Below are 15,352 nucleotides of genomic sequence, written 5' to 3' on the forward strand. Positions count from 1 at the left end.
CTGGTTCCTTTCATAGGGTGAGGGTAGGGCTGTGGCCGGAGGGGTGGCTTACCACCACCCTGTAGTGGTGTTGGGTGCCAGGGGCATGCACAGTACCCTGCTTTTGCTCTGGGCTCTTCAGAAGTGGCAGTTGGGTTTTTTGGTCTTTTTGTATTTTTTTGTCCATAATTTGCCCCAGCGGAAGATCCCCTGGAGAAGGGAAAGGCTACCCACTCTAGTATTCTGGCCTGGAGAATTCCATGGACTGTATAGTCCATGGGGTCGCAAAGAGTTGTGCACAGCTGAGTGATTTTCACTCACTCACTCATACATTCACAGTTATTTTTAGTCCCTTATAGTTTCTCTATATCTTGTTGTTTAGGAGATACTTGTCCAGGTGCAAACACTGCAGCAAAGGCTCCCAGGTCCCAGCCAGTGTTGGCTGGGCTCCCTTCCACATGGCCTGCCCTCTTGCAGCCGTTTGATCCAGGTTACAGGATAAGCAGAAGCATGCGATGAATGTCTTTTTGAGGCCCAGGTTCAGAACTGGTATTCCTGACTTCTACCACATTTATTAGCAAAGCAAGGTACAACATGTATCCAGATTCAAAAGGTAAGATGGAGACTCATCTTGGTGAGAGTTGCTACAGAGTCTCATTGCAAGGTGTGTGGACATCTCCTACATTTATCCTTTTTTTTTTCATTCACCCCATAATCCTCCTTATGGTCCCTCAACCCATCCTTCGCTCTTGTTCCATTCTTTATTAATGAAAACTCAAAAGACTGTGTGCCATTTACTGTGTAGAGTCATTGAGGAAGTCACCAAGATGAGTGAGATACGAGCCCATCCTGCAAAAGTTCATCACCAAAGGGGTGGGGGAAATACACATGAAGACGGCCAGTTGGAGTCGCCCAGCAAATCTTGTGTGCAAAGTGGGCCTTGACCCCAGAGGAAGAGGTGAACCAGGTCTCTCTGTGGGTGGAGAGACTGCTCAGAAGAGGAACTAAGTCACCCAGGAGCTGGTAGCAGGAAATGGCTGGACGGAAGGGAAAGCAGATGGCAGGACCTTAGCAGCTTGTTCTGGAAGGCGTGGGTCCCTATCAGGGTGAAGTGGCAGGAGAGCGAGTGGGCCAGGTGGACCCTGCAGCTCGGAGCGCTCAGGGCACAGCCATTCCTGACAGCCAGAGGGCAGTTGTCGGCAGACTTCTTTTTCTCTCTGACACATGTACTGGAAGGAACAGCCAGTGTGATTACTGCAGGCTGATGCCTTTTCCTCACCAGAAGGAGGAAGGCAGGCAAGTGTGGTTCTGTGGATTCCAAACTGTATGCCGAGGCACCCTGGGGTGCCCCAAGGAAGTTACGAGATTAAGTGAAAGTCACAGGATATTGTGTAACTGTGAGGAAAATAGCTCTCTTTGCCACCTCACTACCACCACAAAGTTGTTTGGACCTAATGCTTTGGTAAGTGGAGCTTTTCTTAGTTACTTCTTTTGGCCAAAGGGTGTCCTGAAAAAATGACTGAAGACTAAATCTCTAAAGGGACAGTAAAGTGGAAAAGTTTGAGTTTGGGAAAGGCTGAAAGTGTTAGTCATTCAGTCGTGTCTGACTCTTTGCGATCCCATAGACTGTAGCCCACCAGGCTCCTCTGTCCATGGGAATTCTCCCATACTGGATGGGTTGCCATTCCCTTCTCCAGGGGAGCTTCCTGACCCACGGATCGAACCTGGGTCACCTGCACTGTAGGTGGATTCTTTACTGTCTGAGCCCCCAGGGAAGCCCCTTGAGTTTGGGAACTGCTGGTGAAATTGTTAAGGGTCCTGGGTTCAAATGCTGCCTCCTGCTTCTTATTAGAGGTGTGACCTCAGCAAGCGAGTTGCTTTCTTGGTCCTGCATCTGTAAAGTGGAGATGGTGCCTCCCCCTGGGGTGACCAAAAGGAATAAATGAGTTTGTATAAGTAAAAGGCTATAAGTGGAGCCTGGTAGTGGGTAAACACTAACTGGCTAGCCGCCTTAACATTCAGCATCACGCCTGTAATTGGGCTCTTGCTGAGTCCATTGTCTTTTGTAAGGGACAGAAGCATAGGGTGTCACTGAGTTTGACAGGACTGAGCAACTGAGCGTGCACCCGTGTGCACGCACACACACCCCCAGAGTCTACAGAAGCACAGCACAGGTACCAACAACAGCATACCCCTTGTTGGAAGGAAGGTCTGCAGAGAAGTCCACGAGTCTTTGAGTGGCCAGTGGGACTTTCTGTTCTGTGTGACACTGCAGGGCAGTGCTGTGCATCTTCACGCCTGTCCGTGGGATCCTGGTTCTCCCACAGCGTCTCATTTCAGGAAACTTTACTTTCCAGATGCAGCTCTGTTTCAAAGTCCTGTCCTTAGGCACCTGCATTCACACTGAGTCTCTTTTCCACATCCCCACCTCTACCCGCAGTGAAATGACCTGTCTCCACCATCAGTGGCTCAGATGAAAGGAGCATAAGAGGGTGTCACTCTGGCTTGTCGTTTCCTGCATTAGTGAGCAGGAGCCACCTGGCCTGTGATGTGAGGGTGGGGCCCGGGAGGCGCTCCTGCAGGTGCCTGCAAATTCTTCCATGCACCAGGTAGGCTTTCATTCGTAATTTTAAGCTGATTTGTGATGGCCTAGGCTGCTCATTGTCCCCTCCCTCTTTTTTATTAAGATTCTCTGCTGTTCTGTGTGTGTGACTGTGATGCTGCCATGTTTTATTTTCTGCAGCAGCTATCTGTCCATGGTCCTCCTTATCTCTCTCTCTCCTTCAGTCCACTCTGTTCACTCCCCTTTCATTCAGGGAACTTTTTCTTTTCTCCTCCACGCAAATGTCACTCTGACTCCTCTCTCTGACTTGTAGCTGGGAGTTGGTCGTGGCCTCATTTCTCATTCTGATCCTGCTCTTTTTGGATTCTGCCAAATCTCTTTTGCATTTGTTTTTCACCTCCGCACTCTAGGCTGTCAGCAGTTCAGTGAGCCCTTTCCAAGCTCATTTTTCCCCATTTGCTTTTTAATTAGTTTTCCTCTCTGCTTCTCCTCTGGTCCCCTCCATCCTACAGTCCTCTGTGGCTGAACAGAACAAGTTCCAGCATCTCTTGCATGCTTTTAAGAAAATGTGGGTGGGGTAGTGGCCATCACAGTTATTGTTTCCAGGCTGGTGGCTTTGTCTTGAAATTTGGGCTTTCATTCATTTGTCATCTAGCTCTGTAACAAGGCATGTTGCCTGTTTGCAGGCATTTTATGATCTGCAGAAAGTTTCCAGAGACAGGGACATGATATCTTCCATGGAGTATTTGTAGAAAAGGATTTGTATTTTAAAAATAAAGTGTTCTGAGTCTTAACCTGTTTTTTTTTTTTTTTTTTTGGAGTACAGCTTCTAGAAGACAGGGCACAGGCTTCCTTTTATAGATTCAGCACCGTCTTTGAAACCTCTGAAATGTTAAATAACCTTTAGTGTCTGGGTATTTGGGGAGCAGAGAATGTTCATAGCTTTTTTCAGATTCCCCTTGGATTCTGTGGCCCCCCAATATTTAGCTTCCCTGTGACAGAGGATGAGATGGTTGGATGGTATCGTCAACTTAGTGGACATGAGTTTGAGCAAACTCCGGGAGTTGGTGATGGACACGGAGGCCTGGCATACGGCAGTCTATGGGGTCGCAAAGAATGGGACATGACTGAGTGAGTTAATAACAGAAGAGATTGGAAGTTAACAATGTATGATCTGAAGAAAAGACTAGAGGCTGCAGGAGCATGTAGATACCCATTTCTAGTGAGGATAAAGCCCTCACCAGCATCTGGAGGTTCATGGCCCAGATCACCACAGCTGTGGCAGCCGCACAAAGGGTGGTCAGGAAGGTGCTTGAAATTTGTTTTTGAGAGGTTTTTTTCCCCCCGCCCTATACTAATTCTTACCCATTAGGGATGACTGCTGATGGATTGTCAGAGCTCGAATGAAATAAAAGGGAAAGGTCATTGCCTTAGGAATTGCCCATCTAGAGCACGTCTCATCAGTTCTGCCCTCTGCTGTCTGTCACCCCAGCTCCTTAGGGCATAGCGTAGGCTGCAAGGAACCAAGGCGGTTAGGGTCCCTGTTGGAGCTCCTAGATCCTTGTTGCTCAGAGGCGCTCCACAAACTGGCAGTGTTGGCCACAGCTGGAAGCTTAACAGAAATGCAGACTCTTGCAGCTGGAGATCACCATACTAAGTGAAGGAAGTCAGAATGAGAAAGACCAATACCAAATTATTTATCACTTATTAAAAAGCATATCATTTATATGTGGGATCTAAAATACAGCATAAATGAACTTACATATGAAACAGGAACAGATTCACAGTCACAGAGAACAGACTTGTGTTTGCCAAGGGCTAGGAGAGGGAGGACTGGGATTTGGGACTAGCAGATGCAAACTATATTATATATAGGATGGATAAACAACAAGCTGTGACTGTATAGCACAGGGAACTGTATTCAGTATCCTGGGATAAACTATAATGGAAAATAATATTAAAAAGAATGTATGTATGTATAATAGAGTCATTCTGCTGTATAGCAGAAGTTAACACAACATTGTAAATCAACTTTAATTTTAAAAAGGGAGCTTGGGATTGATGTGTACACACTGCTGTACTTGAAATGGATAACCAACAATATCCTACTGTATAGCACAGGGAACTCTACTCAATGTCATGTGGCAGCCTGGATGGGAGGGGAGTTTGGGGGAGAATGGATACATGTATAGGTATGGCTGAGTTCCTTTGCTGTCCACCTGAAACTGTCACAACATTGTTAATTGGCTATACTCCAATATAAAATAAAAAGTTTAAAAAAGTAAAGCAGAAGCAATATTATAACACATTCAATTCAATAAAGACTTTAAAAATGATCCACAGCAAAAAAAAAAACTTAAAAAAACTGTGATAAAAAATGTTATTAAATGCAAAAAGAAAAAACAAAACAAAACAAAGAATAAGTGCAGATGCTTGAGGCCCACAGACTCAGAATCTACAGAATAACCAGACTCCCAGGTGATTCACAGGCACATGAATGTTCAGGGAGCAAGGTTCTAGGCTCAGCATGTTTCATGGGCAGCAGTCATATCTCTCTGAGGCATTGTGTCATGGGCATGGCCCCTCCCTGCATCAGATTTGGTTCTGATTTCCTATCACTATTATGATAAATTCTAACACAAATATATATAGGCCACTTTGTGTTAGAATTTATCATAAAATAAATATATATGTATCTGTAATATATATCTGTATGTGATTTGTTTGGTACTTTGCTGTGAGTGTTGAGGCAAATGTGTAGATCAGAAAAAGAATCCTTTTGACTACCTACTCATACCCACCGTAGGAAATCACTGTAGAAGATTCTGGGGGTTCAAGCAGTAAGACCTTGGTTCTGACTTTGAGGAGTCTGGTCCAGGAGGATAAACATTAAAAGAGTGATTTCATCTCATAGTATATCTTGTGGTTCATAAGAATCAGAGAAAAGAGTGGGTAGATTTTTGTCCTACTGCTGAGGTGTCACCCATCTCAGTAGATAGTGATAGGTGGACAGCCCTGTGTGATAAAGTTATTTTTAGACCTTTACCAGAATCTGACCTCTTCTGGGAGCTTCTGTGATGGCCTCCTCAAACTGTGACTGGATAGCACTTTTTGTGTTTTCAAGCAAGTAGCTTAAATAGCCACTTGTTCAGTTACCAGTCAGCTGGTATGTAGCCCAAGAGAGAATGTTTGTCGTTGAGTGCTTGTTCTGGGCTCTGCCCCTTGGCTAAGGATCCCTACTTCCTATTCCGGGGAATGACTTCCCGATGTGACTTTTTGTCTTGTGATCTCACACTGAAGGCATGTTATGTTTCAGCTGAATGCTTTTCCTTCTGAATTGCCTAGCTGGAAGCATGGTCACTAATCCCTATAGCTGAATTAACCCATTTGAAGATTTAGGAGGTAGTTCTTCTTGGCTTTCTCTCTCTTTTTTAAACTGAAAGAGTTTAATTAGAGAGATACACATTCTACAGGCAGAGTGTGGACCATCTCAGAAGGCTAAGAGACGGTGAGAGAAACGCATTCCATAGAGTGTGAACACACAGAAGGCTAGAGAGGCTTTGAGAGAAAGCATTCCAGAGTGTCGAAGATCTCAGAAGGCTAGAGAGGCACTGAGAGAAAGGCATTTGATAGAGTGTAGACTGTCTCAGAAAGCTAGAGGATCCTTGAGAGAAAGACATTCCACAGACAGAGGGCAGACCATCTCAGAAAGTGAGAGCGGCCCTGAGAGGAAAAGTTTCCATAGAGTGTGGTCCATCTCAGAAGATAAGGGAGACCTTGCTCGCGTCTCTTGGTGCAAGATTAAGAGTTTTACAGAAGAAAGAAGCAATGACCCTATAAAGTGTGTACTTTCTGTTGACAGAGGTAGAACAAAAACTGCATCTGGGAAACCAGAGTGTTTGCCTCTTTCTGTGTGTGTGTGTGTGTGTGTGTGTGTGTGTGTGTGTGTGTGTTTTTTAATGAGAAACTCTTTATACGCTTACTTGCTTTTCCACACTCCTTTGTTTTGGAATCACATAAACTTGGGATCAGTACTACTAGCTGGGTGAGCTTTGAAAGGGCAGTTGGCTAATTCTCTGAACATCATGTAAAGTGATGAGCGTTTATTTCAAAAGGGTAAGAATGAAATGAAGTGGTGTGTACAGAGGGTCTAGCACAGTGTTTGATACCAAGCGCCTAGTATCCAGCAGGCCCAGCTGCTGGTCACTGTGCCCCTGACACTGTGTTGAAATATGCTTATGAATAAAAGTAACACGTGGCCTGCCCTCCTTAGATCTTACAGTCATTTAGTATAAGACTTAAATGCTAGGCAGGTAACAGATATATAAAGAAGTCTGCATGGTTTCCATGGAAAATTGGAGGGCTATGCCCAACACTACTGCCAAAGTCCTCTCAGAGGAAAGGGTTTAGTGTGACCAGATAGTCCCATTTTTCAGGAGCTGCCAGAAACTCAGTTTTTTATATTAAATATCCCTGTTTTCCAAATGTTGTTAAGTCACTAAGGAAAAATGATTTCTTGTCTGCCAAGGGTATATCCACAAGGTTTTGTTTGTGCCCTCCAAGACTCTGTTTCCTCAGTCCTGGATTTAGAAAAGCCAGAGGAACCAGAGATCCAAATTGCCAACATCCATTGGATCATCGAAAAAGCAAGACAGTTCCAGAAAAACATCTGCTTCATTGACTACGCAAAAGCCTTTGACTGTGTGGATCACAATAAACTGTGGAAAATTCTGCAAGAGATGGGAATATCAGATCACCTGGCCTGCCTCCTGGGAAATCTGTATGCAGGTCAAGAAGCAACAGCTAGAACTAGACATGGAACAACAGACCAGTTCCAAATTGGGAAAGAAGTACATCAAGGCTGTATATTGTCACCCTGCTTATTTAACTTGTATGCGAGTACATCATGTGAAATGCCAGGCTGGATGAAGCACAAGCTGAAATCAGGATTGCCAGGAGAAACATCAATAACCTCAAATATGCAGATGACACCACCCTTATGGCAGAAAGCAAAGAAGAACTAAAGAGCCTCTTGAAGAAAGTGAAAAAGGAGAGTGAACAAGTTGGCTTAAAACTCAGCATTCAGAAAACTAAGATCATGGCATCTGGTCCCATCACTTCATGGGAAATAGATGGGGAAACAGTGGAAACAGTGTCAGACTTTATTTTTTTGGGCTCCAAAATCACTGCAGATGGTGACTGCAGCCATGAAATTAAAAGACGCTTACTCCTTGGAAGGAAAGTTATGACCAACCTAGACAGCATATTAAAAAGCAGAGACATTACTTTGCCGACAAAGGTCTGTCTAGTCAAAGCCATGGTTTTTCCAGTAGTCATGTGTATGTGAGAGTTGGACTATAAAGAAAGCTGAGCACTGAAGAACTGATGCTGTTGAACTGTGGTGTTGGAAAAGACTCTTGAGAGTCCCTTGGATTGCAGGGAGATCAAACCAGTCCATCCTAAAGGAAATCAGTCCTGAATATTAGTTGGAAGAACTGATGCTGAAGCTGAAACTCCAATACTTTGGCCACATGATGCAAAGAACTGACTCATTGGAAAAGACCCTGATGCTGGGAAAGATTGAAGGCGGGAGGAAAAGGGGATGGCAGAGGTTGAGATGGCTGTATGGCATCACCAACTCGATGGACATGAGTTTGAGCAAGCTCCAGGAGTTGGTGATGGACAGGGAAGTCTGGCGTGCTGCAGTCCATGGGTTGTCCAAGAGTCGGACACAACTGAGCAACAGAACTGAAGAGCAAGAATGCGTTGTGCTAAGTGAAAGATGACCATCATAAAAGACCACATAGTATAGGATTCTATTTATATGAACCATCTACCATAAGCACATCTATGGAGACAGAAAGTGAGTTAGTGATTGCCTAGAACTGGGGGATGGGTAGAGGACTAGGAAGTGAACTGAATGGTTTTCTTTTCAGAATGATGGAGATATTCTAAAATTGATTGATTTGATAGTTGCACAACTCTGTGGACATTCTAAAAACTTTGAATTGCACACTCTGAAAGAATGGATTGTATGGTATGTGAAGTATATGTCAATAAAGCTGTCACCAAAAACAGGTAACCTAGACAAATGATAGTCAGGTAAACCACATCCCTCAGTGGTGGGTGGTAAATGCTGCCGGTGTGTAAACGTACAGGTCCATTGTCCACAGGTCAGAGGAGCTTCATGAAGGGCTTTCTCTTTGGATGTCCTTTCACATAGAACTTTCCTTTTTAATTTGGAGACCATTTCTTTAAGGGAGATTATTGCAAAATGAACAGAATAACTGTATGATTTCTTAACAGGGCATTCCTCTCCTCTCTAACTCTCCAGTATAGGAAGCAGTTTGGAGGACCAATGCATTCTCTGAACTTTTATTTCTCCTGGTTTTCCATCACTCCTTAAGTGTTTAAGGTCTAATTTTATATCCTTTCTGCTCAGGGTCTTGTGATAGTCGCTGCCCAAGGAATCTGTAAATTACTTAATTTATAAGTGATGCAAAGCCAAAATGATATCTAGAACTTTAATTGACAGAAACAATCAAAGAAAAACAGTGGGATAGACCAATGGACCAAATTTAGCAATATAAAATGTTTTGGGTCCCCTTATCTGAAGTTTTGCCTTCTGCAATTTTAGTTACACACAGTCAACCACAGTATGAAAATGTTAAATGGAAAATTCCAGAAATAAGCCATTCAAAAGCTTTAAATTGTGCACCATTCTGAATAATAACAATACACTGCTTCCTGCCCGAATGTGAATCATCTTTTTGTCTAGCATACCCACCTATTAGCCACTTAGTAGCCATCTCAGTTTTCAAATCAGCTGTGATACTACAGAGCTTGTATTCAAGTCATCCTTATTTTACTTAATACTGACCCCAGTGCACTGGAGTGGTGATGCTGGCAATGTACATGTGCCAAAGAGAAGCTGTAAAGTGATTTCTTTAATGCATAGGTGAAAGTTCTCAACTTATTGAGGTTGGTAACATCTACAGTAAAAACGAATCTTCTGTCTGAGATGCTGTAAAGAAGAAAAAGGATGTTTGTGCTAGTTTTGCTGTTGCTCCTTGGACTGGAAAAGTTATAGCCACAGCACAGTGTGTGGTATTTAATTAATATGGAGGAGGCTTTAAATTTGTACAGTAAGATATTTTGAGAAAGACTGCATTTATATAAGCTTTCTTACAATGTATTGTTATAATTGTTAATCTTATTAGTAGTTATTATTAATCTTACTGTGCCTAATTTATAAATTAAACTTTATCACTGATATGTTCGTATAGGAAAAAAAATAGCATATATAGGGTTTGGGACTATGCACAGTTTCAGGCATCCACTGGGGGTCTTAGAACATATCCCCCAAGGATAAGAAAGGCACCTGTAAATAGGAACTCATGCATGTAAACGCAAACAACTATACCAACCCAGAGTGGACAAGAATGGGCTTCCCTGGAGGCTCAGATTGTAAAGAATCCACCTGCAATGTGGGAGGCCTGGGTTCGATCCCTGGGTTGGGAAGATTCCCTAGAGATGAGAACGGCTGCCCACTCCAGTATTCTGGCCTGGAGAATTCCTATGGACAGAGGAACCTGGCAGACTCCATACAGTCCATGGGGTCATAAAGAGTCAGATGCCGCTGAACGACTTTCACATTCACTTTCTTTCAGAGTGGAGAAGACCCTGCTTAATGGTAATTCCAATTATAAATAAAGTTGTGGTGGTTTTAATTTGGTTATGGTCAGAAATGTTAAATAAGAGCCAAAGATTGCTCTGAGTTCTAGAAAACTAACCATGAAGTTTGAGTCAGACCCCAGATCATCACTTAATGACTGAATGGTGAGGGCAGGCTGTTTAACTTCACTGAATCTTCAGTTTCCTCATCTGTAAAATGGGTATAGTCACATCAGCCTTACAGGACTGTTGTGAAAATCAACCGTGTTAATGTTTGTGAAGCCTTAGAGCTGTACCTGGCACCTAGTAGGTACTATATGATGATGATGCAGATGATAGAAGATGGTTCTAGCAGTAGGGATTCCAGATTAAGGAAGATGACAGTGCCAGTACTTGGCAAACGTCTGACCCCATGGGATCACTGAGACCCCACTAATGGAGTCACTGGCTTACAGGGCGTGCAGATAGAGGGTGGCCCTGCTTGGGGAGGGTTAGTGCGGTTTAGCAAATAATCATTGTGTATCTTTACTCACTAAAGAGTCTTTATCTTCTGGGGACACCTTTGTGGGAAAACCAGAATTCAGTGTGCTGGGGATAAAATCCTCACATCACATATGTAATGTGAAATAAACTAAGGTTTACAGGGAGAGGCAGCCTGCATTAGGACAGAGAAGTATCACTAAGAGCATTTCTGTACTTCAGTACAGAATTAGTATCTCTCAGTCTTGGGTTCTTTTTCTGTAAAGCAGATAACTGTACTGGCTGTGAGAATTAAGATTTACATAAAGCTTCTAGTTGGTACATAGCAAGCACTCAAGAAATAGTTCTTATAACAAAATAATATAGTCAGGAATAATCCAAATACAAAAGTGACCCTGCTGCTGAATTGCTTCAGTCGTGTCTGACTCTGTGCGACCCCATAGATGGCAGCCCACCAGGCTCCCCCGTCCCTGGGATTCTCCAGACAAAACACTGGAGTGGGTTGCCATTTCCTTCTCCAATGCATGAAAGTGACAAGTGAAAGTGAAGTCGCTCAGTTGTGTCCAACCCTCAGCAACCCCATGGACCGCAGCCTTCCAGGCTCCTCCTTCCATGGGATTTTCCAGGCAAGAGTACTGGAGTGGGGTGCCATCACCATCTCGGAAAAGTGACCCTAGCACAGACATTTCACAAAAGTCACGAGAGAGAAACAGACAGGAGGAATCCTATGTGTTTACAACCTAACAAGGCAACGTTTCATTTGAAAATGGCCTTTCAGTAGATAAAGATTGGGGTGGAGGATGGGGTAGATGGTGAAGAAGCTAATTTCTGATAATCAGTGATATTGAAAGGATTCATTTAGGTTATAGAGAAGGTAATATAAGTTAACTTTTTAAAATTTATTTTCATTGAGGTATGCGTGCTAAGTCACTTCAGTTGTGTCTGACTCTTTGTTACCCCATGGACTATAGCCCACCAGGCTCCTCAGTTTATGGGATTGTGTAGTCAAGAATACTGGAGTGGGTTGCCATTTCCTTCTCCAGGGGATCTTCCTGACCCAGGGATTGAACCTGTGTCTCTTACGTCTCCTACATTGGCAGGCAGGTTCTTTACACTAGTGTCACCTCAGAAGCCCAATTATTGAGGTATAGTTGACTTAAAATTTTGCATTCGTTTCAGGTGTACAGTTGAAGTAACTGTTTTTGAGGTCCCTTCTCCTTCTTATGATTTTTGGTAATTTATTCTAGGAACGTTTCTTTTGTTGCAGGGGGTTCCTGAAATTTGAATGCTCTGCCTCAAAGAAATGCATTCCTAAATATAACTTTGAGTGGTTGTGGCAGTCCACCCAAGGAAATGTTTGTCCAGGGACCCTTTTCCTATTCCCAATAAACTGTACTCCTACATGTAAAAGAAAATGTAGAAACATCTGTTGTAGGATATTCAATTTTGAAAAAAACTTTTAAGTCAGATTTCATGTGGTGTTTAGTTCTGTTTATATTAATCTAACATCTCTAGATCCTGTGGGAGACCTCTCGGTTGGGTAAGCTCTTTTCCAAGTGGAAGTATGTAGGGTTAATGCTTGGGAGTGTGGTTGGCTGTGAGAATCGTCTGACCATGGCCACATGGCTGACGTGGCTGAACAATGACCGCCCTTCTCACCCCCTGTGCTAACTTGTCCATCCCCAGTTCTTTATGCCCCATCAGATAAGGAAAAAGGGATTTCCCCACTGCGGAAGATAATACATAAACCTGTTGCCCTGTAGAAACTTAAAGCAGCCTTTCTGATCCTCCTTCACACACCAGCTCTTCATTTTCCTGTCTTGATGCATGATAACCCCTGCTACCCAAGATGAAAGTCTAGTGGTCATCTGAGACTCCTCCCTCTACCCCCTTCACTTAGTTATCTTTCACTGTCCTGCAGATTTGACCTCTTGATTGTTTCCACCTACCATGTCTACCATTACCCTGTGGAGGCCTTTGTCTGACTCAGTCCTCACCAAGAGTTGTACAATCCTGCCTCCAGAGCTATGGTCAGGCCCTCTTTAGATCCTCCACATAGCAGCCAAGATCAAATACGGTGGTCTCTCTGCTTTTAAAAGTCTCCAGTGACTTACATTGTTTGGGGCTCTTATTGAACAGGGGAGGTTGTCCAGAAACATCTGCAGACCCTTTTCAAAGTATTTAGGTATAGGTCCCATCCTGGACCCATCAATAGAAAGGGGGCACTTGGAATGGAGTTTGGGCTTCTGTATTATGAAAAATGTTGAAAAATCTCCCCAAACAGAAAGAAACTCAATAAATAATGCTTTGAGAAGCAACGTTTTTGTTGTTGTTGTTGTTTTGAAATAATTATTTAATAGGAAGTTGTAAAAATAGTACAGAGAGTTTTATGAACCCACCTCCCTCAGCAATGTCATTTTATATGCCAGGACATTGACTGCTGTTCAGTTGCTCAGTGGTGTGAGACTCTTTGCGACCCCTTGGACTGCAGCACGCCAGGCTTCCCTGTCCAACACCAACTCCTGGAGTGTGCTCAAACTCATGTCCATCACGTAAGTGATACCATCCAACCATCTCATTCTCTGTCATCCCCTTTTCCTCCTGCCTTCAATCTTTCCCAGCATCAGGGTCTTTTCCAATGAGTCAGCTCTTGTTAGCAGGTGGCCAAAGTATTGGGGCTTCAGCTTCAGCATCACTCCTTCCAATGAATTTTCAGGACTGATTTCCTTTAGGATTGACTGGTTGGATCTCCTTGCAGTCCAAGGGACTCTCAAGAGTCTTTTCCAACACCACAGTTCAAAAGCATCAGTTCTTCAGCACTCTTCTTTATGGTCCAACTCTCACATTCACACATGACTACTGGAAAAACCATAGCTTTGACTGTACCCACCTTTGTCGGCAAAGTAGCGTCTCTGCTTTTTAATATGCTGTCTAGGTTTGTCATAGCATTTCTTCCAAGGAGTAAGTGTCTTTTAATTTCACGGCTGCAGTCACCATCTGCAGTGATTTTGGAGCCCAAGAAAATGAAGTCTGTCACTTTTCCCATTGTTTCCCTATCTATTTGCCATAAAGTAATGGGACCAGATGCCATGATCTTGGTTTTTTGAATGTTGAATTTTAAGCCAGCTTTTTCACTCTCCTCTTTCACATTCATCAAGAGGCTCTTTAGTTCTTCTTTGCTTTCTGCCATAAGAGTGGTGTCATATGCATATCTGAGGTTATTGACATTTCTCCCAGCAATCTTGATTTCAGTTTGTACTTCATCCAGCCCAGAATTTCGCATGATATACTGTGCAAATAAGTTAAATAAGCAGGGTATCATTACACAGCCTTGATGTACTCCTTTCCTGATTTGGAACCAATCTATTGTTTCCTGACTGATTCTAACTGTTGCTTGTCGACCTGCATACAGATTTTTCAGGAGGCAGTTAAGGTGGTCTGATATTCCCATCTCTTTAAGAATTTTCTAGTTTGTTGTGATACACACAATCGAAGACTTTGGTATAGTCAATGAAGCAGAAGTAGATGTTTTTCTGGAATTCTTTTGCTTTTTCTATGATCCAGTGGATGTTGGCAATTTGATCTCTGGTTTCTCTGCCTTTTCTAAATCCAGCTTGAACATCTGGAAGTTCTCAGTTCATATACTGTTAAAGCCTAGCTTGGAGAATTTTGAGTACTAGTTTGTTAGACACAAGTAATGTTTTTTATTGCCCATTTCTCTTGCTAGGTTAGAATGTCAGACTTCTTATTATGTGGACTCATGGGTTATTTCCCAACTTTATTGGGACACTTTTTGTTTTTTTAACATTTATTTAAATTTGGCTGCATCTGGTCTTAGTTGTGGCGCACTGGCTTAGGTGCTCTGTGACATGTGAAATCTTAGTTCGCTGACCAGGGTTTGAACACATGTACCCTGCATTGCAAGGTAGATTCTTAACCACTGGACCGCCAGGAAAGTCCTGTGACACATTTTGATTCAAGATCAGTGTGGACAGTCTTACATCTGTGTACACTGATGGTCATGGCAGTGGTCTTTGCTGTATGTGAATGTAAGATTTTGATAGCTGTCACTTGTTTATCCTTGCAAAGTGGATTATTCCCCCAAAGAATAAGTCTGAGCACTGCAATTCTATCTGGTGACCTGAGGTCACAACTTTCTTATGTAAAAAGAACTGCCACAACAGGTTTTATGCTAGAAGAACAGTGCAGACAGTTATTCTTCCTGAATCTGAGATACAGTTCGCTTAGAATGATGTCCATGTGCATTGTTTCCCAGACATGTGTAAATCTTGCTTTGTTTTATCTTGTTTAGATGGTAAAACATAAGGGCATAGGGATTGTTTTGTTGTTGTTGTTCGGTCTTGTTTTGGTCATAATTCTAAACTACAGCTGCTTGGAGGGAATGACTCTAGGCTGTGAATCTGAAAGTGGAGTTTTGCTCTGAGTGACGGAGTCCTACTGAGTTACTATGGCTTATAATGAATTCAGGGGGATGGGTTTCAGGCTTTTAGGTGCTGACCTAGGACATTCTTTGAAGCCGTCATCTTTTCCAACACCAGGCATTGGGCTTGGTGACTGAGCTCTGCTCCCTTCTCCATCAAAACTGATGGGCGAACTAGAAAAATCCTTTGTGTCAGTCATGGTGACATTTTGCTG

At 43.1% G+C, this 15,352-nt stretch overlaps 1 protein-coding gene across 35 annotated transcripts in view; it reads left to right on the forward strand.

Moving 5' to 3' along the window:
- Positions 1–15,352, forward strand: part of MGAT5 (alpha-1,6-mannosylglycoprotein 6-beta-N-acetylglucosaminyltransferase) — a 397,826-nt gene that overhangs the window by 112,514 nt on the left and 269,960 nt on the right. For 8 of the 35 annotated variants that reach the window (XM_086367683.1, XM_086367578.1, XM_086367621.1 and 5 more), the window contains one exon: positions 13,126–13,248. The exons of the other annotated variants lie outside the window; for them this stretch is intronic. The gene's annotated coding sequence lies outside the window, so the exon portion shown is untranslated. The remainder of the gene's footprint in view (positions 1–13,125; positions 13,249–15,352) is intronic. 35 annotated transcript variants of the gene reach the window in all.

The sequence above is a fragment of the Bos grunniens genome, chromosome 2 (assembly GCF_055505025.1).
Source record: "Bos grunniens cultivar Pamir isolate PY7600 chromosome 2, Bosgru_T2T1.0, whole genome shotgun sequence".
Lineage (NCBI taxonomy): Eukaryota > Metazoa > Chordata > Mammalia > Artiodactyla > Bovidae > Bos > Bos grunniens.